Below are 24849 nucleotides of genomic sequence, written 5' to 3'. Positions count from 1 at the left end.
CCCTCGGAACTTTTTCACAGGCTTTGTTCACTAGGTGCCTTCCTATCTGTACAAAAGGCTCTTGTATCCGCTGTCTCATCTGATCCCGCAGGACTTGCGGTTCATCTCACAGATGCACAGACAGAAGCTTGGGAACATTAGGTGACCGCTCCAGGCTATGTATGCGGTCAGGGCTAGCATTAGCAACCGAATCCAGCGCCTGGACCTCTCAGTCTTTAGATTAGGGCCTGTCCTGGATGCTTTAATGTGTTGGCTGAATGCTCACAGTGTGGCAGGCACTGGGCTGGGCTGGGGGATGCATCCATGGGCCTTCAACCAAGGTGGAAATAATACTGATAAACTGTTCATTAAGGAATATATCTATATCAATCAATTGATTGATCAATAGATAAGGACAGAGAATAAGTAATTATGTAATTCTTGTTAGGACTAAAGATTTTCAGCATAAGGAAAAAAGAGACAAATATAAAACATTTAGATTTAGTCCTAAACCATATGATCCTAAATTTAAATGAGAAACAACAGTAGGAGCACATGACTTACTTCCCTTTCTATAAAATATCTGTTTCCTACTTGTATCCGTTGGAAAAGCCTGGAGGTAACAATAACTCAGTAGCAGTGAGCACCCCTCGTGCGGCCTGGCTATCAGTCTGCAGGAAGTACAGAGGATGGAGGAACACGCCACTCAGCACAGTGCAGACGCAAGGCTGAGGCCAGAATGTGGAAAATCTCCAAGCCAAACTCCCCGATTCCTTCAACAAACAAATGGTGTAAGAAAGTAGAGACAAATGGTCAACCAAATACAACGTGTAGACTTTGTCTGAATCCTGCTTTAAACAAAACAAGTCCCAAAAGGTATATTTGAGACAATCCACAGAATCTAAACGCAGACCAGGTGTAAAATAATATTAAGGAAATATTATTTTATTAGGTGTTATATTACTAGGGGTATGAAAAATACCTTCAAGTATTCAAGATACATATGTTAGTGTTTAGGGACCAAATGACTGACATTTGGGGTCTCCTTTGAAATACCACATTGTCGTGGGTGAGAGGTAGGTAAGAGGGGGATAGAAGAAGTAGCAGTTAAGTAAACATCATCTTCAAGTGCTCAAAAACAAGTGCCCTCCTAAAGATACCTAAGCAAGCCAGTACTGGACACTGTGGCCTCCCTGCCCAGATCCCCACCCACCCCCTTGCCGCTGTGAGTGATGCCTGCCAGAAACCGCCCTTGGCCAGCTGAACAGTAGCCATCTGGCCAGGAGGTTAGGCGTGACCCCGCCCCACAAGCCATCAACCAGCGGTTTACACAGGGTACAAAATGCAGGTGCCTGGGCCTCAACATGGAAACACCTCTGTGGTGCAATCTGCTCCCCAGAGCTCCCTGTGGGATCAGGCTGAAGTGGACACCAGCCCAGATGGCATTCTTTTTAGCGCCTACCCCTACCCCATCCCACTTCCTTCCCTCCCTTTGTCCTGAGAGCTCTCCCCTAATCAATCATGTGCAAAAAAAAAAAAAAACGGAAAAAAAAAAAACCATCTCATGTTCTGCTTGCAACAGACTTGTTCTGAAAAAGAGGCAAGGTTGTCCTCAATGGGAAAGAAGAGGATAAAACCAAGGACCCACCAGGTTGGACTGGAAGGATTACAGAGAAATTGCTAGGGGTGTGCAGCTGGGACATGGTAGGATCAGTTGTACCAATAAAATAAAAGGACTTGGGGATAAGGATCCCAGCAGCAGGAGGAGACTCCGTGTACCTCCAAATACCCTTTAGAGCTCCCCCATTCGAGCAAAGGAGCTCCTAAGAGTGACCCTTGAATTCCAGGCAGCTGCACAGATAAGAGGAAGGGAGTCAGTGGGCTAGCTGAGCAGTGCTGGGACAGGACCTCACCTCGGGCTCCAGACACCTGTCTCTAAAGTGCCCAGAAGGCCCCTGGAAGCAACTTTGGCCCTTGCCTCTGGGATTCACCTGACCCTACGCTCTGGCTAGAATGAACGTTTTATTTTCACCAGCACTCCTCTTCTGGGAAACGTTCCTCCAACCTCTCTCAAGCGAAGGCTGCCAAGAATAGTACCTCACCTGAGACATAATGATTGGTCCAGGGACAGCACATTACTAAGCCAAGACAAACAGGGCTAGAATTTTCAACTCAAAAAAAAAAAATCGAAGTATTTAATACCCTAACTAGGCAATACATTTATATAGTTCAAAAATAAAGAAGTCTAGAACGGTGTAAGATGCAGGGTTTTCCTCCCACGACCAGGCACTTTGGGTGAGTACACAAATGAACAGAAATTTATTATCTCACCCTCCTTTTTTGTTATACAAATGAAGTACACATTTTCTGCTCCTGGAATTTTTCTCTTAACATTGTATCTTGGTGGAGATCTTTCCATATTACTATACAAAGTACTTCCTCCCATGTATTTTTTTTGTGGTTTAATTTTTAATTTTATTTCATTTTTTAAATCTAAGTATAGTTGATTCACAGTACTGTGCTAGTTTCTGGTATACAGCATAGTGATTCAGTTTTATATATATATATATATATATATTCTTTTTCATATTCTTTTCCATTATAGGTTATTACAAGCTATTGAATATAACTCCCTGAGCTACACAGTAGGACCTTGTTGTTTATCTATTTTATACACAGTGGTGTGTCTCTGCTAATCCCAAACTCCTAATTTATCCCTCCCCTCACCTTCCCTTTGGTAACCATAAGTTTGTTATCTATGTCTGTGAGTCTGTTTCTGTTTTGTAAATAAGTTCGTTTGTGTCTTTTTTTAATATTTCACATATAAGTGATATCATATGGTACCATGTATTTTTAAATTCTAGAGCTGTGGAGTATTCTGTTGAATATGTGTACCATGCTTTACTTAATCAGTGCCCTCTCCATGGACGTTTAGGTTATTTCTGATCTTAGTTGTTTCAGACAACACAGCAATGACTAAGCTTGTACATACCCAGTCTTACATGTCTGGGAACATATGTATGACAAATTCCTAGAAGCGGCCTTGCTTGTCTTGCTATCTGTGGGCTGAGCCCCTCTACAGGTGTTACACCGATTTTCCTTTCTCATTTGTAGCGCACGGAAGCGCCCATTTGCCCACAACCACATCAGTGGCAAACCACTGCATTCACAGACTGTTGCCAAACTGGAAAGTGTTCAAATGGCCTCTTGTGGCAGATTTAATTTTCAGCATTTTTCTTAATCTTTGGGTTGGAAGACACCAAATGCCTGCAAAGCTCTAAGGAGGGCACCCAGACTGTCAGTGGCCTCACCTCAGCCTTTCAGGGAAGGCTGGTTTGGGAGATGGTCAACCGCAGGCAGAGAGGACCAGAACTGAGGGACAGAAAGGGGCTGGAGGGTCCCTGGTGCCAGATACCTGCCCTGCCCACACTGGAAGACATCAGCTAGTGACTCCCCTCTTTTGACTTACGCTGGTTCAAGCTGGGGTTCTGTTTACCTGCATCCAGATTGAGGGGCACAAACAGACTCTTCAGGCTCCCATGATCCAGCTGCAGGGGGACCTGCCAGCTGCCAGGCCAGGAACCAGAATGCCTGTAAGATGCTAGTGTAGGCACAGTAAGTCTCTTTGGAAAATGGATGGTTTCTAACAAAGTTCAATGTCCACCTACCCCATGGACCAGCAATTCCACCCTCTGAATGTACCCTGGGAATGTGACTGCCTATGTCCCCAGAAAGGCATAGCTGCTTTGGTCATAATAGATAAACACTGGAAATTACCCCAATGCTCATCAAAAAAAAAAAGAAAGAAAAAGAAAAAAAAAAAAAGAAAAACACTGACGTATTTCTTCTGATAAAGTACCATTCAACAATAAAAATGAATAAACTAACAATACACAAAACAACACAGAAGAAATCTCACAGGCATAATGTTAAGCAGAAGTCAGATGTAAAAGAATAGACGGTTCCATTTCTATGAAGTTCAAGGAAACACATCACTAATCTACAGTGATGAGGGGAGGAGCTGTTATATGTGCAGGAAGCCCTTCCTGGAAGTGGGCACAAGCACGCCTTCTGGGGAAATGAAAATCTTCCATATCTTGCTTGGTGTGACAGTTGCATCAAGCGTTTGCGACTATCAAAATTCACCAAGATGTACTTTTTTACGGTATGAAAAAGGGCAAAAGGACATTATCAACACCAAAACCAAACCACTGTAGGGAACAGAAGCAGATATGCGGGGGGATCATTTCCACCAGCTGCAGGGAACCTGCTCTGCCCCACCTGTGGGCAGGAAGAGAGGTCCCTGCTCTTAGCCGTTCGCACTTGGCTGTGAACCTTTGGCTCTCCGTGAGCCTCCCCCAGGAGCAGCCTGGCTCACATGGCTCTGCTGCTTAGACATTCTCCCGCCCCTTCCCGACGGCTGGAGGCCAGGAGGTGGGGCTGGTACCCAAGACAGACCCACGGCCCCATCCTGCCTGACACTCTGAGTGCACGTGACGGGGATGATGAAGTGGATTCCCGATCTCAGGATTTGGGGCCTGGTATCATCCGTGCTGCACATGTGGCAGCTATTTTATTACTGGTTAACAAGAGCTGCACTGACTGAGTTCTGAGGCCTTGGCTTGCCCAGTCAAAGAATTTTGCATTCAACAAAACAGGCAATGGGAAAGCAAACTATAAATAAGGATCACCTTTCTCCAACCTCAAGGGTGACTTCCTAGTTCATGTCTTGAAATGGCAGGGTCCCTAGGTCATCTCCTCTGTGCTCCGGCCACCTCTGAGATGCTGGCACCCAGCCTCCTCTCTGGGATACTGCTGCCCAGCACAGGCCCCAGCAGAAAGGGATGTGAGTGAGCCACTTTCGTCATGACTGCTTGACCTGTAGTTCCTGTAAGCTACCAGCCCTGACTTACCAAAGTCCCAGCCTCCTCTTTGCCTAGCCTCTGGTTTCTAGGCGGCACCTGCCTACTAGAAGCTTTTCACAGACAGCTGCGTAGATATCCAGCCAGACAACAATCCCAGGACAACAACTCGCAAGGCTCTGCTCCCTCACTCGGGGGCAAGGGAAGGATCTCTCACTACATGTGGATTAATTGTCCCCAGCGGGTAAAACCCCGATGGGAATTCCTTTCAGCCACTGCAACACCTCCCAATGGTTCTCAAATATAATGTGCATAAGAAATACCTAGGATGTTTCATGAGATGCCTAGTCCTAGGAAACAGATGGCAAAGTCAAACGCAATAATTAAGGAGTGTTTAACAAAGGAACTATTTACAAACATGTGGGAAAGATTAAAGCAAACAGACAAAAAATGGTGCAAGAGCGGGACCTGGTGCCATCCCTGGATCTTCAGGTCTGAGTGAAGGAAACCAGAAGGAAGAGTTGTTGGAGAGACACACCCGAAAGGATCTGGGGCCTTGAGTAGAGGGCAGAGCAGGAGGGAACCAGGGAAGTAAGCACCCGGACCTCTCTCTCCTCCTGTCCTCTGGATCTCTCACTGGCGCCCTCCACCGGAAAGAGAGCAGGGGGCCCACTGATACAACCCATGCCGGCCACAGAGCTGCCTCCCAGGCTCAGACCAGGGTGGAGAAGTTGGAGAGTGGATCTGGAGAGACAAACAGAAAATATATTCAGAACAAGAGATGACCAAGCTGATACCTTGATTGGATTATCAGGTAAATTCTAGATGCCACCGTTGATTGGCAATATCGGCAAACTGGCAATAAACAAGTGATGAGGGTGCTGCGACGTTAGGTTATCTTAAGGATGGTTTGATAAAAATAGGAATATTTAGTCTGAAGACAGCAGGTATTGGAAGGGACCACCAGTCACTACCTATTTAAATGCTTTGATCTAATATGGCCTGTTTCAACACTTTAACTGGTTTGAACCACTCCACAAATGCATGTCAAATCTCTTTACTTTTTCTTATTAACTACTTGAGTACACATAAGCCTCACTAATGGTTGAGTATGTCCCCTTTGAGGCTTCCCATCCACCCGAACTGTACTGTCCAAAAACCCCAGGGGGTTACTTAGTCACAAAGACAGCAGCCTTTTCCAATGCTGCATGAAGGAACAGGAATCTGAGCGTCCCGTGACAGCCACTGCTTATCACTGCTGCAGACTGTGGCTGCTGGAGCTTAGACCCACCCCATCCCTTGCATGTTCTTGCCCAGGGACAGTCGCTGTGCAAGCATTAGGGATCACAAGCTCAGAGGCCAAGGTGATAGCTCTTTTGGTCCACATTCACACCCTTAGTCTCTTCCCCAGGGAGGAAATGGGCCAGCTGGCCTCAAGAGTGCCCAGGCAGTTCTCATTCAAGCACCTGCCACATTACAGACTATCAGGGAGAAAGACAACTTTTTCCCTACGCTCTTAGATTCAGTGCTTGAGGGCTTGCAGATTAAACTGACAGAAGACAGATTAGCAAGAGAAAAGACAAGTTTTTATTCACATCTGTATATGGCAGTTCACAGAAATAAAAGTGCCATAGTTAGAATCTGGGGCCTCAAAAACATCTTAATAGAAGATGAGGAGGCACAGAGGGGCACTTCCAGGAGAACAAATTGAGGCAGGAAGCCCCATAAAAAGACCAGCAGGACCCCTACGCAGGGCCGCTGCTCTCCTCTGAGCACCGACCAGTTCCCTGGCCCAGAGGCTCTATCTCACTTCTTGCCTCTAAAGCGGCTAACTTACACCTAGAATGCTATTGGTTCCCTGAGCTCACTTCTGATTGGTTATTACTATCACTCCTGATTGGTTATTACTCTCACTTCTGATTGGCCCACTTTCCTAACTTCTGATTGGTCCATTTGTAGTACTTCGTTTGCATGGAGCTCACTCCTGATTGGTCTATTTCTACAAAGCTTGTTCCTGGCTAGTCAACTTCTGTTGTACTTTATTTGCATATGATGTTGCAAAGTGTAAAACTGGCAGCCTATAAAAGGCCTATGTAAACCTACAGCTGGGGTCCAGAGCTTGAAGGGTTAAATGCTCTGGGCCTGCTGGCATAATAAACCTGAGTTCTCCGACTCTCCAAGTGCTGCTTGGTTTCTCACCTGGATCCAGGTTGCTGTCACAACTGAGCTGTAACACTGAGCCGCAACAAAATAACTTCTTATAAGGGGAGGGCAGAAGAGCACTAATGGAAAAACAAATGACTTTTTAAAAAGATAAATGGAGAACAGATAGAAACAGGGTAGTTTTGTGACAAGGTCTGCCCCAGCGTGGTGCCAACTCCTCATCTGAGAAGGGAAGATTAGAGTTGTTTCTGGGGAGGGAATTTATGACGAGTTTGTAGGGGAGGCTCTGCTTTTAGGCAGACAAGGGATTTCAGGAAATCAAATGTATTTCAGGAACTCAAAATAATTTGTAGGCCAAAGTGGTACACTCTAAGGTGGCATATCCTGATCACCCTGAAGACTCAGAACCACCATCTGCATCTCCTTCCCCACCCACCCATCCCACTGCCCACGGGTGGGGCTGATTGTTTCCAAACCATTAAAAAGCAATACATTTGGAAAAATGCTTCTCCCTTGACAGCTGAGGCCATCCTCCCTGCACCTAGCCTTTTGAAACAGCTGCCTGCAGAGGTACCAAGGCAGCTCTCTCTCCAGCTACACTGTGACACAGAGGACAGCTTCCTTCACTAAAGAGACAGCAAGAGCAAAGCACACGCCCAGGCGAGGTGTTCTAACGGTGAGCCGTCTCTCCACGGAGCTCCTCCACACGTTTTTGACAGCATGACACGATAGGGGTCCTCCTATTTGGGCGCTACAGGGACAGAAGGCTCCAGAAGTGAAAGAGAGTGACAGATTTCGGTTCCATACTAGGAAGAAATGTGTAATGATGAAAGCTGTTCCAAGAACACTGGGTCTGGAGGGCTCGCGAACTGTGCATGTGATGAGGACCATGAGCTAAGAGGGCGAGGTGGGTTACTGAACAAACGGTGTGGGGAGAATGGCCGTTGATGGGGGAGGGGGGTTAATCTCATCCAGACTTCACAATAAACAAAAATTCAGATGTGTCAAATATGTACTAAATATTTTTGAAGAACGTAAAATTATAGATTAAAGTAGTGACATTTAAGTTTTTTTCAGAATGCAGCTGTTTCTATGGATCAAAGCAATAAAAGATTCTAGAGAAAAGATACAACTCCATAAAATTAAAAATATCATTCCATCAAAACCAACTATAACAGGGAGGAGGGTGTAGCTCAGTGGCAGAGAGCATGCTTAGCATGCATGAGGTCCTGGGTTCAATCTCCAGTACTGCCACTTCAATAAAAATTAAATAAATAAACCAAATTACCTTCCCCCCCCCAAAAAAAAGAAGAAGAAAGAAAGAAAGAAAACCAACTATAACAAAAAGGCAAGTTATACATTAGGAGAGAAATATAAAAATAAATATGAAAAGTATAAAGGTTATTGTTTTAAGTCATAAAAAGTTCTTATAAGTTAATTTTAAAAACAGTATCACACCAATAGGAAAAAAATCAATAAAGGAAAGGTAGAATTAAATTACAACAGAATAAATATCCACTGTAAGCATATGAAATAAAATTCAATGCCTCTGGATCGAAAATATGGGAAATAAAACAAGTCTTTTTTTTCCAACTATTTTTTTTTAACTGGAGGTAAGCACATGCTCTATTACTGAGCTATTACCCTTCCCCCAGGATTGTCTTGGGTTTTTTGGTCTTTGTTTTTGTTTTTTCAATGGAGTTACTGGGGATTGAACCCAGGACCTCGTGCGTGCTAAGCATGAGCTCTACCACTGAGCTATACCCTCCCTTGCCCCTCATTTTTTGCTCATAAATTTGACAAGATTTTTAAATGATAAAGCAGGCAAACTTCTTTGAGAGAGACTCTCTTATTAAAAAAACAAAAAAAAGGGGGCAGTGTAGGTTTTGCAGTGGTAAGCTCTCTGTCCCTAGAAAAGATTTAAGAGAAACTGGCTACCAACCCTTAGAGATGGGGCAGTGAGGATTCTAGGCTGTAGGGAGAGGATTGCACCCAGCACCCATCTGCTCCCGTGGGCTTTCAGTGTTGACCCAGGGCTGGATTTCCACACAGTAGAGACTTTCTAGAAAAACCAGTCCTCCAGGACCTGACTTTCTATATTTCTATGGTAATACATCCAGTGCTTATAGGTAGAAACTAGAGCAAAGATGCTGTCCTCAAAGCACCGGCCCAGGGGTGGGTGTGCTGTTGAATTAAGGACAAGCTCAGTTGTCCAAGGTAATGGGATGCAGTATGTACCAAAAAAAAAAAAAAAAGTCTGCCTATGTTCTGTCTGGCAGCTCTTTCGTGAGTGATGAGTTACGGAATGCCGCCCAGCACAAGGGCACTCAGGAGGCCCCGTCAAGCTGGCGTGGTGTGACAGCTTCCTGCGTCCCTCCAGGGAAGCAGCTCAGTAAGTAGCAGCTATTGCTGCAAACCAGAAGCCAGTAACCAGCAGGTTCCCTGCACAGAGTATTGATCCTTAATTATTGATCTTGATCTTCTGTTAAAAATAAACCGAGCCCCCTTCTCCCTCTCCTGCTCCCTCTCCCTCTCGCTCTCTTTCTGTCTCTGTCTCTCCATTAATGTACATTCACAAGTAGGTACATTGGGATGAAAACGTTCAAAAGAGGTGCAACCCTCTCGCCGATCCCCCTCCAGTCACTGAACCTCGGTGGCGAGCGTGATTCAGTTATGCTCCTCCCTGACAGTGTTACCCTCCCTCCTCCGCCTCAAGGTCAACGTCATTCTTCCACTGCATCTAAAAATATCACCCTTTTCAATGTCCTAGAAATTAGCTGCCACCTTTGCTACAATGTTAGTGCCAGTCCCTGTAGGATCCCCCCAGGAGTCAGGGCACACTTTTCTTTGAGCTCCAGGACAACCCAAACCCTTAAGGGTGCTGCGGACCGCAGCTGGGGAGGTGAATGCTCTGGCTGTGCCCTGCCTCGGGGCTGGGTCTGCAGGGGCAGAGGGCCTCCTACCAGCCCTCTTTCTCCCTCTCACATACTCAGCCCCAGACTCACTTATGCCTTTAAACGTGTCAACCAATAGACCCCAGGAGCCCATATAACAGAGCCAGTCTGCAGCGCTTCCCAGCTTTTCTGGCAATCAGGACCTCTAAGAAGACCCTTAAGAAGCTCTAAGCACTCAAACTATTATGATGTCATCTATCTCAATCAAAAATATTAAACTATAAAATATATGTTAAAAGATTTATATAGCACAGGGAACTATATTCAATATCTTGTAATAACCTATAATGGAAAAGTATCTATGAAAAAAAATTAATATAACTGAGTCACTTTGCTGTATACCTGAAACTAACACAACATTGTAAATCAACTATACTGCAATAAAAGAATAAAATAAAAGGAAAAAAAACCCCAAAAAGTAACACACAAAAAAGATTTAATGAGGTTCTGATTCTTCCATGTAACTCTTTCGATTTTTTTGAGGTATAACTGACATTGATACTAGTTTCAGGTATACAACATGATGATTGTGTATATTGCAAAATGACCAGTAAGTCTCGTTAGCAACCATCCTCATACACAGTTACAAAAAAATTTTTTCCTGTGATGAGAACTTTTAAGATCTACTCTCTCAGCAACTTTCAAATATGCAATATAGTATTACTAGCTATAGTCACTACGCTGCATGTTACAAGCCCAGGACAGGAAATTTGTACCTTTTTTACTCTCTTCACCCACTTTGCCTCCACCCAACCCCTGCCGCTGGCAGCCAACAACCTGTTCTCTGTATCTAACAGCTTCTTTATTTGTTTGTTTGCTTTTACGATTTCCCATATGTGTGAGATCATATGGTATCTATCTTTCTCTGACTTATTTCACTTAGCCTAATGTTCTCAAGGTCCATCCATGTTGTTATACATGGCGAGGTTTCACTCTTTTTATGGCTGAAAAATATTGCATTTTATATATATATATCTTCTTTATATATATAACCACATCTTCTTTATCCATTCATCCACTGATGGACACTTGGGTTTTGACTTTTTTTTTTAAAGCAAAACGAACAAAAAAGATTTTCTAGTATTAAACCATCATATTAAGCCATTTTTATTATTAAATCTCCATATGTTTTTGAACTAGATTCCTTTGGTTGTGATATATTTTTCTATCCACTGCTCTTGGATTTATTTAGGCTTTTTTGCAGCAGTATAAGTGAGACTGAACAGTGATTTTCTTTTCTGTGCAAACTTAGAGGGATTGGTATCAATATTATGCTTGCTTTATGAAAAGAATTTGGAAGCTTTTCTCCTTTTCCTATGCCTTGAAGCAGTTTAAATAACATTGCAATGGTTTATTCTTGAAAGATTTGGGAGAATTCCTCTTGAAACCATCTGGGCCTGGTGCTTTTTGGAAGGCAGCTGCTTGACGAGTTTCTCCACTTCTTTTATGGTATTTGGTTTATTAAAATTTTCTGTCTTTTCCCACATCAATGTTGGTAAAGTATATTTTCCTGGAACATTATCTATTTCATCTAAGTGTGCAGATTTATTTACACGGAGTTGAACAAAGCAACCTCTTGTGATTCTTAATTTCTTCTATATCTGTTCTATTTTCCTTTTAACTTTTTAATTGTGTACATTTTTGCATTCTTTCATTTTTTTCTAGATTAAGATAGCTAATGCATTGTCTCCAGTTTTTTTCAACTAATAAGAACATGGATATATTTAATTTGTTTTAATATTTTCTGTTTTGTAATTCATTATTTCTCCTCTTATATTCCTAATTCCTTCCTTCTACTTTATTCTCAGATTTATTTTGTTATTTCTTTCCAACCTACTGAGTTAGGTGCTTAATTGGTTCACTTTAATTCTTTCTTTTTTATTGATAAACACATCTAAGAAGATATTTTCCACTGAATACCAGCTTAGTTATATCCCATAAATGATGACATGTAATATTCTCATTTATGTTACTCTTTAGCTTTTCTAAAATTTCAGTTTGCAAAGAAAAAGAGAAAGAAATCCTGATTTTATAATGCCATTTTCAAACTTCCTTTTTTTTTAAATTACATTATATATTTCCATTACATTATTTCCAGTACTGGACTTGCTTTCTCTGAAATGAAGAAGTACTTCTCTGAAGCTACCTGAAACAGACACCAAGAAATAAAACGTCTAACTATCACCCTATTTCCATTTCAATCATCCGATGGTAATTAATGGGATTGAAAGGTAGACTCTAGGTGGCCAGCAGCATGAAAGTCTCCCTCCCTCCCTCCCTCTCTCTCTCTCCCCTTCTCTCTCTCTCTCTTCCCCCCCCCCCCCCCGTCTCTCCCTCTCTCCCCACCTCCCTCCCTCCCTGTCCCAGGCATCTTAGTGAACAAGGGACTAGACTGGCCCAGAGCCTGACTTGGCAGTAGACTAGTCATATTGGGATCTGTCTCTACTGACACTTTGTCAACCATTCTGGGGCTCCTGGTATATTCACTGGTTCCCTTTTGTTATCTCTCCATTATTCAGTAGAGTCTTAGAACTTCAGCCTATGGCAGTTATTCTAAAGAAATCAATCCATCCAGTCACTGATTCAATAAGTATTTATGGAGTATTTACTGCATTTCAGCCCAGGGATCCAGTGATGAGTAAGGACCCGGCTTCTCCCTCACAAAGCGAACAGTCTAGAGGTATTCCTACAGCAGGGGCCCTGGACTTTCTCTGGAGAAGAAACGCCCGTCTTATTTGGGCTGTGTGATTATTTGGGGGTAGGCCACTGGTGACTGTGAGGAGATGAGGCTCCCCACCACCATCAGAGAAGCCACTCTTGGCACAAACACTGTCCTAGGACGATGCTGTGATTTTGACAGAGGAGGTGTAAGATGGTACAGAACCAGAGAGGAGAAGCATTTAACCCAATCTGCAGCAGAAGGGGCAGAGGAAGGCTTCGGGAGGAAGTGACATTTAAGATGAGATGTGAAGAATGATCAGCAGTGAGCTACCTACCCCAAGTGATGTGAAACAACGATCCAGGTTGAGAAGGCTCAGCGGTGAGAGGAACAGCATGGTGAGTTTGAGCAAATGAGACTCGCAAGTGATGTAACCATGAGAAAAAAGGCAGGAGCTCACTAAGGACCCCCAACAAGCTGTCTCTTAAGAGGAGCAAAAGGTATGGGGCTGGTGGTCACTAGGTGGTGAAGGAAGGAAGGAAGGAAAGGAAGAAGGGCGGGGAAATGGAAACTCAAGGAGAAGGAATAATGTCCTTGAGTGATGGAATCATGCTTTATATTCAGAAAAAGAAGATGAAAAACAAGGGGAAAAGAGAAAGAGCAAAACCACAAATCCTGCTTATGGGAGCATTCCAGTTGCTGGCAATCCAGAACACACAATTTAAAACACACACAGACCAGTCCAACCAGCCTGGCAACCCCTTGGGATTTCCCAGTAGACCAGACAGTGAAGGGAGGACACCCGAGGTTGGATTTTTTTTCTTTTACCTCCTCCTTTTTTCCTTCATCTGACTCAGTTAAAACTGAAAGTACATCTGAGAAGTCAGCTTGGCTGGAAGAGTTGTGTTTGAACCACAGCCGCTGGAGGAGGACCTGGAGTCACTGTCAAATTTAGTAGAAAGTGATGGTGATCACAGAGGTTCCAGCCCAACGGCAGATCTCTGGAGAATGGTTAGTGGTTGTCAGTGAGCTGGTCTGAGCTCTCCATTATTAGTTGGGCCTTTTAGGAGAGCTTTAGGAGAGTCACGGAGAGGACAAACTGCTAGAGTGTCATGCATCTGGCAGGGGAAGAACCAACCTATTCAAACATTCAAATGCCCCAGGCCCTCAGTTCCCAATAATGAGCTTGAAACCTCAACACCTTGAAACTCCAGCTCTGTAAATCCATGGGGTGGGGATGGGACAGTGGTCATGCTGGGACTTACCAGAGACAGGACAGTGGCTGTGAGGAATAGTGGTGTTGGAAAGCTGGGCAGCGGTATAGCAATGTCTCTAAAAGCACATGTACACTCAAGATGAGCATGCAGGGGGAAAAAATGTAAAATAATTACGGATTTATTTTCATGCATGTTTGGAAAAATCAGCATATAAATTCCATAACTTCATTTGTTTAGGATAAGGCTAAAGGAGGTACTCAAGGTACAATGCAGGTCAACTTAAAGAAGAATATTAAGTCCTGGTACAGACGTTACACACACAAGGCAAAGCCTCATGAGGATGAAACAGAAATGATTGACATTTAGGAAACTCAAGTGTGGAAGGCAATCCACTAGTGTCTATTGAATGACAGCTCTGCCCAGCTGCTGTCCCAGGCAGTGAACCTCAGTGGTGAGAGGAGACAGTAAGTGTCCTGGCCTTCAAGTCGTTAACACTTTGGTGGAGAGCAAAGACATCAAACGTGCAAGCGTTGGGAGTCTGGGATTAGCAGATATAAAATACTATATACAGAACAGATAAACAACAAGGCCCTACTGTACAGCACAGGGAACTATACTCAATAGTTTGTAATAACCTATAATGAAAAAGTATATGAAAAAGAATACATCTACATATAGCTGAATCATTATGCTATGTACCAGAAAGTAACACAACACTGTAGATCAACCACACTATATTAAAAAAAAATTTTTAAAGGAAAAAACCTACTGGGGAAAAAAAATGTGCAAGCAAATGAGTTAACAGCAGGTTCTGGGATGTGCAACAAAGGAGAGGATGGGGCCGGCTGCAAAGCGGCTGAGAGAGAGGCCGCAGCTGAAGTCGGGGATGGAGGGATGACTCCTCCTGAACGTAGATGAGGGGAGAAGACAGCAAGGGTGTTCCAGGTGAGAGGAAGAGCAATGCCAAGGTCCCTGAGGGGGGATGAGCTTGGCACGTTCACACACGGAAAGAAACCCAGTGGGAAGGGAGTGTGGAGGGAAAAGATGACATCCAAGGATGGAGGAGACAGGGTGACGAGGTGGGTGACCCTGAACTTCTTATCGTATCTAACTTTAACTGATGCTGGAAGAGCCACATGTGGGTGTGGGCGCCATGCTGGGTGGTGCAGGGCTGGGGGTTCACCCAGAGCCCTCGGAGGACTGTAGGAGGCGGGCTTCAGGTGACTGCGGTGTTTGTCACCGTGCTCACATCACACACTTGTCTGAGAGCACCGACGAGCAGGCAAGGGGCTCGCATATACGCCCTCCTCTTAGGTCTCAGGGACGAGGGTTCCAGAAAAGGACAGCAGCCACAAGGGGCCACATGGAGAGGACCCTGCAGCTATGGTGCCCTGACCACATGGGGACACTTTGGGGGAACGTTTTCAGCTGTTGCTCAAGGAATGAATGCCCCAAATCCCACACTGGGTGAGGGGCTCTGATCATGGAGCCCTCTTTTCTGTAGCCTGCTCACAGACTCACTCCCCTCGGGCAGCACTTCACCAGGAGCTTACCCACCCCACTCACTGGAGCCATGGTGGCCAGAGTCACACAGCCGCCAAGTGGCAGTGAGCAGCAAGCCGAGACTCGGGGCCAGGTCTGTGCACATCCAGGGCCAGTTCCCCTCGACAGTTGCATCTAAGCTACTCCTACTCGCCGTCGGGTGAGATCCTCGAAAACACCCAGAGCTCAGGTTAAAACCTGATTATATTTTATTTCATTTTACTTTGCAAAGCAGTAAGGTCCCATTAAGGCTCACCAGGTCCATATGGAGGAGAACAGAGTTGAGCAGAGAGCGGTCACAGAGGAGGGAAGTAAAAGTGCCTGATGTCCATTATGAGCCATTGGTAAGAGAAACAGTGTATTTAATATTTAATAAATTACATTATTGATACTATACATTTACTTACTGATTAATATAGACTAATTATTAATTATACATTAATATAACCTACATATTCTGTTAAACCCACCCAGTGATTTGGTGTGAGCATTGTTACGATCAACCCTGTTTACAAATGAAGGAAGCAAGACCTGAGAGCTGAAGCACCCAGCCTGGGTGCACAGCTGGCAGGGTGGCAGGGCAGGGATTCGAACCCAGCTGTGTCCACGGCAACCCCAGGGCCGCAGGACAGAGCAGGCTGTTGTGGGCCATCCCTGCAGGTCATCCCCAGCTGAACCCTGCGTGCACAGTGGCCTCTGCCCTGCTCACGCCGTGCTGCACACGTCCTCGTATTGTCCCCTTGTTCCCTGACAGCGTCTGCCTGGGTCCCTGGGTCCCCGGTGACCTCCTGCCACCAGCACAAGTGCAGCTGAGGCCCCAGGCTCCACCAAGGAGTCTGATGGGTCAAGTGGCCTCTGATCATTCAGTCCAGACACGGACCCTGACTGAGGACAGACTAGCCCCAGCCAGGAGCAAAACCCTGTGCCACTGTAACTCACATAACCCCTCCCACCTTCAGTTTCCTCCCATATCCAGTGAGAGGACAAGAAGGGTCTCTGAGCTAGTCTGGACTTAAACCTGACTCTGCACTTCAGCTGTGGCCCCCCTCCTGGCTCCGAGCTTCACACCCTCTCGCTGGGTTTTGAGCAGCAGCTGGGAAGAGGGAAACGCAAAAGCGTATGGAAGTTACAAGCAAAAAGCGTGTGGAGGTGATGCCCCTAGAATCTAGTTTTATTTGATTCAGACTCCTTCTCCAGCCTCCCTGACATCCCGGCCGCACAGTTCAGTGGTTCTGGAGTGTGGCTCTGCAGATGGGTGGCTGTGCTAGACCTCGGCTCTGCTGACCACTAGCAGTGGGATCTCAACAAGCAGCTCATCCTCGCCTGTAAAACGGGCCGGTAACAGAACCATCGCAGGGGTCAAAGGGAGGACTCAGGGAGTTCACACACATAAAGGCTTCAGAGTGCCTGGCAAAATAATCCTCGTCCTCAGAAGATGCCACAGTGCAGACTCTCAGGGTGGGTGTGGGGAGGACCGGGGGGAATCCAAGGTGCCAGGAATAAGCTGTTTCCTGGCCTGGGTTCGGCTTTCACAGCTGTGTTCACGTGTGAAAACTCATGGAGCTGTGTGCTGAAGCCGTGGGCCCTTTCTCCGTCTGCGTCACACCTTCAGAATGGTGTCTGCTTTTCATTAGCGCCTGGGAATTAGCAACATTCCTGGGAAAACTCCAGATTTCAAAGGCTGTGGCATTGGTGTGATCTAAGCCAGATCTCCAAGGGGCAATGTCTGGGTTACAGGTAGAATAAACAGACACCCACACGAAGGCACAGATGTGATGTGATGAGAGGACAGGGCTGCAGGGGGAAGGCCCAGAGAAGAGGAGGGTCTGGAAGGCCAGGAGGTGGTGGGACCTCTCAGGCTGGGTGCCAGGGGTGGGGCTGTGCTTCCCCTCCCCCACCCACAGGGACCCTTTGTGACTGCCCCATGGCTCTGTGATGCGGGCGTGGAACTCTCTAGGATACAGCACACATCTGAGTGCCCACTGCCTGAGGCAGCAGTGAGCTTCAGATGATGGACACCCACCTCCTTTTCTGAGCAGCTTGAGGGAGCCCCGGGGTATCGATTCCATCGTTTCCTGTCTGTGTGTGGTTGGGCTTCTCCATCCTCCTCTGTCCTACAGGGAGCGCACTGCCATGAGTCTTCAGGATAAAGGAGACATCAAGCAGGGTAAGGGGACCCAAGGCCCAGCCAGCTGAGCTGGGCTCTAGTTTCTCCTGTTCCTCTTCCCCCTTTCCTAAATTAATTATGTTGGCTCAGAGAGACACACCTGAGACAGGACACATCCAGAAGGAAAAGAATATCATCCCAAACACAGAGATTCGGTGGTCGCGGACTGGGGGTTCAGGGGGCCAGCGGGAGAGCGACATCTGGGTATGAGCCCCTCCCATCTCAGGCGTCTGGAGACAAGCTTCTCCTCTGGGTGAGGGCCAACCTGGAGAGCGTGAGAGCCCTCACCCTGTCCTTAGGGAGCAGGACCCTACCTGATGGACCATCCAGCAGGTGTAGGTCCGCGGCTCGGCACCATCTTCAGCTGAGGGCTACCAGCTGAGGACATGGTACCCTTCTTTGAGTTTTTCAGTGAAGGAAAATATAGTATGTTTCCATCTGCTTTAAAAGTGAAGATCATGGAAAAAACACAGCTCTCCATTAATTCAGCGTCGAACATCCGATTTCCCACGCATTATGAACCTCTCACACCGGCCTAGAGAACGGAGAGTGAACCTGGAGTTCCAGTCCTGCAGGTTTTCCAGCATCAACGCAGAAGAGCAAAGGGGAACGTGAAAGGGCCAGCTAGGAGAACTGGGCCAAGAGGGTCGGAGGTGGCACCAGATCTGATTTTTCTTCGGAAGAAGACCGATGCCACCCTTTCCCAGGATTCCCTCCAGTATCCTGTGATCTTCTCCAGCCCAGATTACAGCCTTGGGTATATCTTTCTGCAGAGCCCAGAACAAGATACAGTCCCTCATCTTGACTGAAATTCAACAGCTGAGATGACCACTTGCAGGAGCAGCTGGGAGGTATGTGGCCGCCAGCATTCCTTGGCTTGTGGCTGCAGCATGCCAGTCTTCAAGGCCACTATCTTAAACTCTCTGCTCCATCTTCATAATGCCTTCTCCTCTTGATGTGTCAAATCTCTCTTCTGGGATACATGTGACTGCATTTAGGACCCACCTGGATAATCCAGGAGTAATCTCCCCGTCTTAAGATCCTTACCTTAATCACATCTGCAAAGACCTTTCTCCATCCATATAAGGTAACGGTCACAGGACCCAGGGACGAGGACACGGACATCTTCTGGGGGATCCATTCTTCATCCTACCACTGAACTGACAAGCTGATTCTAAACATACATAGAAATGCGAAGGAGTGAGAACAGCCAAAGTAATTTTTTGGCTTCAATCAGCAAAGTTTGATATTTGTTAGTATTCATCCAGCTTCAAAGAAAAACAACAAATCTGGATGAATACTAACAAACACCAAGCATTACTGTAAAGCTATGGCAAAGTGTCGGAGCAAAGACAAACAGAAAAAGACAGACAAGTGAAAGAGAGTCGAGAAACAGGCTCACACGGCTGCGATCACCTGATTCACGCAATGCGGTGGGAAAGGAATTGCTTTCCAGTAAGTGTTGCTGGGTCAGTTGACTCATCACATAATCCCTAGCTCAAATTATACTAAGAGTGTTTTGAGATGGTTTACAGACCTAAATATGAAAGCAAAAACTGTCAAGATTGTAAAGGAAACAGCAGCTTATCCTTTTGATACGACATTTATGACACTGCGTGAGCAAGGATTTCTTAAATGCAACACAAGCAACAGTCATTTTTTTAAAAAGTGACCTAGATAGTCAGAAATATGCAATAAATTCATATACAGGCAGGAATTAATTAACTCAAAGCAAAAGCAAAAAGCAACCTTAATTTATAAACAGATGGCTGTTTTTAAATATTAACACAATTAATAAAACCTTTCACAAAGCAGATGAGAGCCTGACACACGATTGGTGGAAATCCAGGTGCCCATCCAGGCCGCATTGCCACCCTTCTGCCCTGTCCTTGCCCTGCCCCTCAGCCACAGGACACGTGGGAGGGGGGCAGGTGAAGGCCATGGGAAACCCAGAGTCATCTGCCAAGCTACAGAGAGGCCTAATTTAAGCCCAGAGATTTGTGCACGTCTCAGCCCTGAACCAGTGTTTACAGGGGAGACTTTCTTAAAAAGCCAGGTAGAGCCCAACCACTCAACCCAACCCAGCTTCCAGTTACGTGTTTTTTCCTCCTGGGAAGACAAGGCTGGAGATGATGCTCAGGCAATGATGACACTGGAAATTGAGCAATTAAAGAAAAGCAGCAGAAGCAACAAGAAGTTACCTTCTAGCTTAGAAAACGATGTTAGAATTTCTTGGAATAAAACTCATCTAGGAAGCTGGAAACACATCCTAGGCCATGTTAATTATCAGGAGGGGACTAAGCCCCGGGGCAGGGCCCGGCACCACCATGCACAGTCACCCGGGTGGGTCTGGCTAGGAATGTTCTAGATTTCTTCCAGTAAAATGTATTCTGCATGAGGCACTCGTGGAAAACAATGTTTCAAGGCTCTGGAATATTTTGTTTACACAATTAGACACAAAAGAGAGGAAGAAAGTCCCTTCAGTTTGCCAAGAATCCTTTCACTCCCTCAGAGAATTTTATCTGGATACTTCTCAAGAGGGAAGTGGGACAGAAGCGAAGTGTCACTCAGCTCCTCCCACGTGGGGTCAGAAGAGCCAGACCTGTGTCCACAAGAAGCCAAGGATTCCAAAAATTCCACCTACCTCAGATGATTTAAGTAGCAAAACAACTGAAGAAAGAAAAATAAAGGTGGCAGGAGTGAGAAACAGGAGAAGAAAAGGGCCCCCCAGAACCCAGCCAGAATCAAGATGCTAAGTAAAGATGTGGCCAGAAGTGGGGCCTTAAATAAATAAAATAATACATAATCCACATGTAAGTGGGAAGGAACTTCCATTTCTCAAAACAGTAGAGGGGGGGAAAATCATTAACACAAAAATCCTGGAAATATGTGTCCCAGTTTCCCACGAGGCTGTCCCATTACAGTGTGCCCAACGATTCAGGCAAATTTGAGTAAGAGGGAAACTCCTGAACGGTCTACCCCGAGAGAACAAAATGGGGTCACACTCTGAAGTAAAGACATGGCCATCTCTTTGTGACTTTTGTTGTGGGAATATTTTGCTTTCATTTGTTTTGGGGGGGGGGGGGAATGACAAACTATTTAATACTTAATAAAAGTCTGAAAATGAATGTATTATAAAATACTTTTCTTAAAAAAGACCAGAAACTATGGGGGGAGGAGAGGAGGTCAGCAGGGAAGAGGCCCAGAACAGACACTAATCACTCCTTGAACTGAGTTTGTGCCTGAGCCCCAGGAAAGGCTGGAACCATGGCAGCAATGTTCCAAGTCTGGCCTCCAAGCACACTGTACAAAAGTGATCCACAGGTGTGTAAGACGAGGAGGTTAGAGATTCCATTTAGCTTTATTTTTGCACCTTCCCCCGACAAAAAAGACAACAATTAAGATTTTAAAGTATTTACTATATGGATTGACTGGGACCCCCTCCCCCGGTCTCTATGTCAGAGACCCACGTCACGCGGGCTCTCCACGTAAAAGGGCTTGATTCCTTCACGGTACAGAGAGGTCGCCAATAGAGCCCCCTTTATCATCTGCACTGTCTGCAATGTGGAGTGTAATGTCTATAGTTTTACATGAATACTTATCAAGTAGGCATTTGATAAACATTCTTGCAAAGAACGTTATTGAAGAGAATTCTAACTAGGGAAACACCAGCAAATGGGCAAATGGGCCAGCTGAGGCTGCCTCTCCTGGGCCGTCCTATTCAACATCCATAAGCCGCACACGGCTACGGAGTGCTCCAAATGTTGCTCGTGTGACTGAGGAACTAAGGTTTACATTCTATTTAATTTTAATGAATTTAAATTTGTATTTGAAAACTGATACTCGATGCCATGACTGGAAATCTTTTAAGTATGTTTGGAACGACTTGAGCATGTGAATCTATGCTGGCAACTCTTAAAGTTTACAAAATCTAAATATAGATGAAGAATTTCCAATGAATTTTGAGCCCTGGAATCGAGACGTACTGTAAATGTAAAATACACCCTGGTCTTCAAAGACTTGGCATGAAAAAAAAAAGACTAAAAGAACCTCATTAATAATTTTCACATTGATTATGTGTTGAAATGGTAGTATTTTTAATATAGGAGGGTTAAAAATGTTACTAAAAGTAACTTCACCTTTTTAAAACTTTTCCAACGTGGCTACAAGAAGATTTAAAATTCCATGAGTGACCCACATTAAATTTCTACTGGACAGCCCTGGTGGAGATGCTGAATAGTTTTCCCTAAACCAGATTACCCATCTTTGGTGGCTCTAGAGATTCCTGGGAAACGTTCACCTTCATCTTCCTCTGCTGTTCACCCGACGAAGAGAAAACGTACCCAACATGGGCACAAACACCGCTGGGGTTGTGTTCCCTGTGCCAGGCGTGCGGCTGCCAGTACTATCATTTCCACTGGCACAGCGTTTCAGACTTTAAAAGAAAATGTAATTATTCTCACATCACCCTTCCCCTGCCCACCTCCTGGAACGATTATGAAGTGAGAAACTCTGTGAAAATGCTGTGACATCTGCACAAGGGCTGATGAAAATAACAGCCCAGTCAGCACCTTCCCACACGTTCTCCCTCCTCATCTTCAGAGCACTTACTAGACGGACCACAGCCCCACTGCACAGAGGAGGACACCGCGGCTCAGAGAGGCAGAGCCGCCTGTCCAAGGCTCGCAGCTCGTGTGTGTTAGAGCTGGTGTCTAGACGTCTGCTCTCAGCTGTCCAGGAGTCACTGACGCTGGGGAAGTGGACGAGGGAATCTCACTTTCTGGAAACCATTTTCAAATGAGAACCTGAGGCTGGAGGTCCCTCTGCCCCCTGATCTGTGGGATGCCCTTCTTGGTCCTTGGAGGGCAGCCTCTCTCTGTGGAAGCAACAGATTCCATGAGGGCTGGGGGAAGCGAGGGGGAAGGGAGAGACATTTCCTGAACGTAGTCATCATCTTTCCAGAGCTTTCCGGTAGGAGGGCTGAGAAATAGGACCTCGCCTTCCAGCTGCCTCTGCGCACTCAGGTGTTCACCCAGATGGCATCAGCATGGCCAATAGCTGCTCATTTGTCCACAGCGACACTGGCCTCTCGGGCTGCTGGAACCTCTGGCTGGGAAGCCGCCCTCCTTCCTTCTGCCCACAGCTGTCCAGCCTCCGCCTGTTACTTCCAGCCCTGGATGCCTGTTTCTTCCCTTCCCAGTTATTACCAGCGGCATGGCTGGTGGAGAAAGAGAACATTTGCTTCCAACCATCAGTGGTTGAACACGGGGCCCGCCCCAAGCCGTGGATTCTAGACCCAGCCCTCTCTTCTGAAAGGTGGTGGTTTGACTTGGACCGAGATGTGCCTGCACCTGCCAAGTTCAACACACAGTGGAGACAAACACAGCTCTATCCCCGAAAGGCCCCGCCTAAGGCAAGGCACAGACAGGGCAGTTCATCTGGCGAACAAGGCGGGGAGTGGGTAGGGGTCCAGGGCAGCCGGAAGGAGCTGGGGAGGGAGGCGGCTGGAGGGCACCAGGGGCTGCAAACTGAGGCTCAGGGAGAGGAGGCAATGGGTGGAGTTTCCACTGCTGCCCACCTCCTTTTTCCATCCAGATACTTTCCCTTTGGCCTTAAAATCACCCCATAAGGCTTGATTGATGTCCTTGGTTGTTGTTTTAACTGGTCCTCCTCAGGGAGGGTTTTCAGCGGTTCCAGGAGCTGGCACAGCCTCAGAGCAAAGCCAGCCCTCCCACACCCACCCCCTCACGGAGCACCAGGCCGGCCCCCCGGGCTACATACAACTCAGCCAGAGACCTCCTCCTCCGCGCCCATCTTCAGCCCCTTCCCGGCCACCATCTACCCAGGGAGAAAATGCACCACGTTTAAAAGGGATTCAGCCCAAACCAGTGACATCCCTGGAGTGTAGAAGAAAGTCCTGCTAAGAGACCCAACAGCTCTGCATTGTGTGACCCGGGCGGAGAGGCAGGACAAGGCAGACCACAGACATGTCACTTCTGGATGGTTCCCACCCAAACAGTATAACCGATGGCTTTGGCTTCCTTGAAGAGCTCTTTAAAAGTCTCTGCGTTAGCTGGTTTGAGATTTAGCCACTGTCCTCTAATGGAGATGAATAACAGACTGCAGGTAATCGCCCACTTGGACAGCCGGCACCTTGACAACAAAGAGTCAGCAGGACCCATTTCCAGACTGAGCTGAAGCTGATCTCAGACACTGAGTGACTTTATAGTTACAGTTGAACTTCACTAATTATTACAAAATGACTAGTTATACCAGTCCTGACACTTCTAATAGCAACTTAATGGTTGTTTATTAAACTCTCCCCAGTTACGGCCGCTTAGCATATCAAAGGGCTGGGAAAACACCCCCAGATAACCTTGGGAAGAGAAGCCCAAGTATAATGGGCTTAACTGAGCTCCCAGGAAGAGAGCAAGAAAGACGGTGAAAGCCATCCTTTCAATAAACAAACCATGGATGGAAAAGTGCTAAAATACTAGACGTACAGAGTTGTACAATGTTCAACAACTCCCTTCCTCCTTTTTTTTCCTTTCTATCCATTTTAATAACAGCTTTGTGGAATCTCCATAAAATAACTGCAGATTTTAAAATACGATTTAGTCCTTCCCTCTTTTAAATAATTTAAAATACTGTAACACGTTTTGCACTTGGACTCAGCATTGTGTGATTCCCACTGTGGACACAAGTAAGCTCTCATATGTACATACTGTCTCTAAGATTATAAACACAAACCCTGGTACTGTACCCTCCAGGCAAGTTAAGTGATTTTAATCCCTAATATTCATCAAGCTTGAATTTTGTGCTGTCTTTAAACTCCAACAGTTGAATAGAGAGGGGACCCCCCTGCCAGTGATATCTGCACTGAGATTTTCCTGTGCAGCTGGTACTTCCTATACATACGCATTTAATTTAATCCTGAGAACGGCTCTTGGATTTTATAATTATCCCCATTATAGAGATGAAGCACTGAGGTTCAGAAAGACTTAACGTTAACATGTCAAGGTCACAGCACTGAAAAGTGCCCAAAGCCCACATTTGACCAATGGGCAGCAAACTCCAGATCCCACAGCTTAATGACTTATGCCACACTTCCCTAGTTTGATAGCGGACCAAGTTGTCAACTATTCATGTGAAGTGTTAGCTCTCTGATTTAGTTTTCTGATCTGGAGGGAGTGGATATCGTTGGGGGCACCCCCCGCCAAGTTCAATACAGCTGTGCTCTGTATTAGTTTCTTACTGCTTCTGTGACAAACCACCACACACTCAGTCATTTAAAACAACCTGTACT

At 45.8% G+C, this 24849-nt stretch overlaps 2 long non-coding RNA genes across 12 annotated transcripts in view; both read right to left on the bottom strand.

Annotated features, from left to right (window-relative positions):
* Positions 1-24849, bottom strand: part of LOC116283906 (uncharacterized) — a 194003-nt gene that overhangs the window by 113000 nt on the left and 56154 nt on the right. The gene's annotated exons all lie outside the window — the stretch shown is intronic.
* LOC140686727 (uncharacterized) lies at positions 16521-18705 on the bottom strand. The gene is made up of 3 exons (XR_012060580.1): positions 17858-18705; positions 17400-17490; positions 16521-16699 (listed from the first exon to the last, which is right to left on the bottom strand). It is a non-coding gene; the product is annotated as an uncharacterized lncRNA (long non-coding RNA).

This window comes from Vicugna pacos, chromosome 17 (genome assembly GCF_048564905.1).
Source record: "Vicugna pacos chromosome 17, VicPac4, whole genome shotgun sequence".
In the NCBI taxonomy this organism is placed as follows: Eukaryota; Metazoa; Chordata; class Mammalia; order Artiodactyla; family Camelidae; genus Vicugna; species Vicugna pacos.
This window is presented reverse-complemented; position numbering and strand designations above follow the sequence as displayed.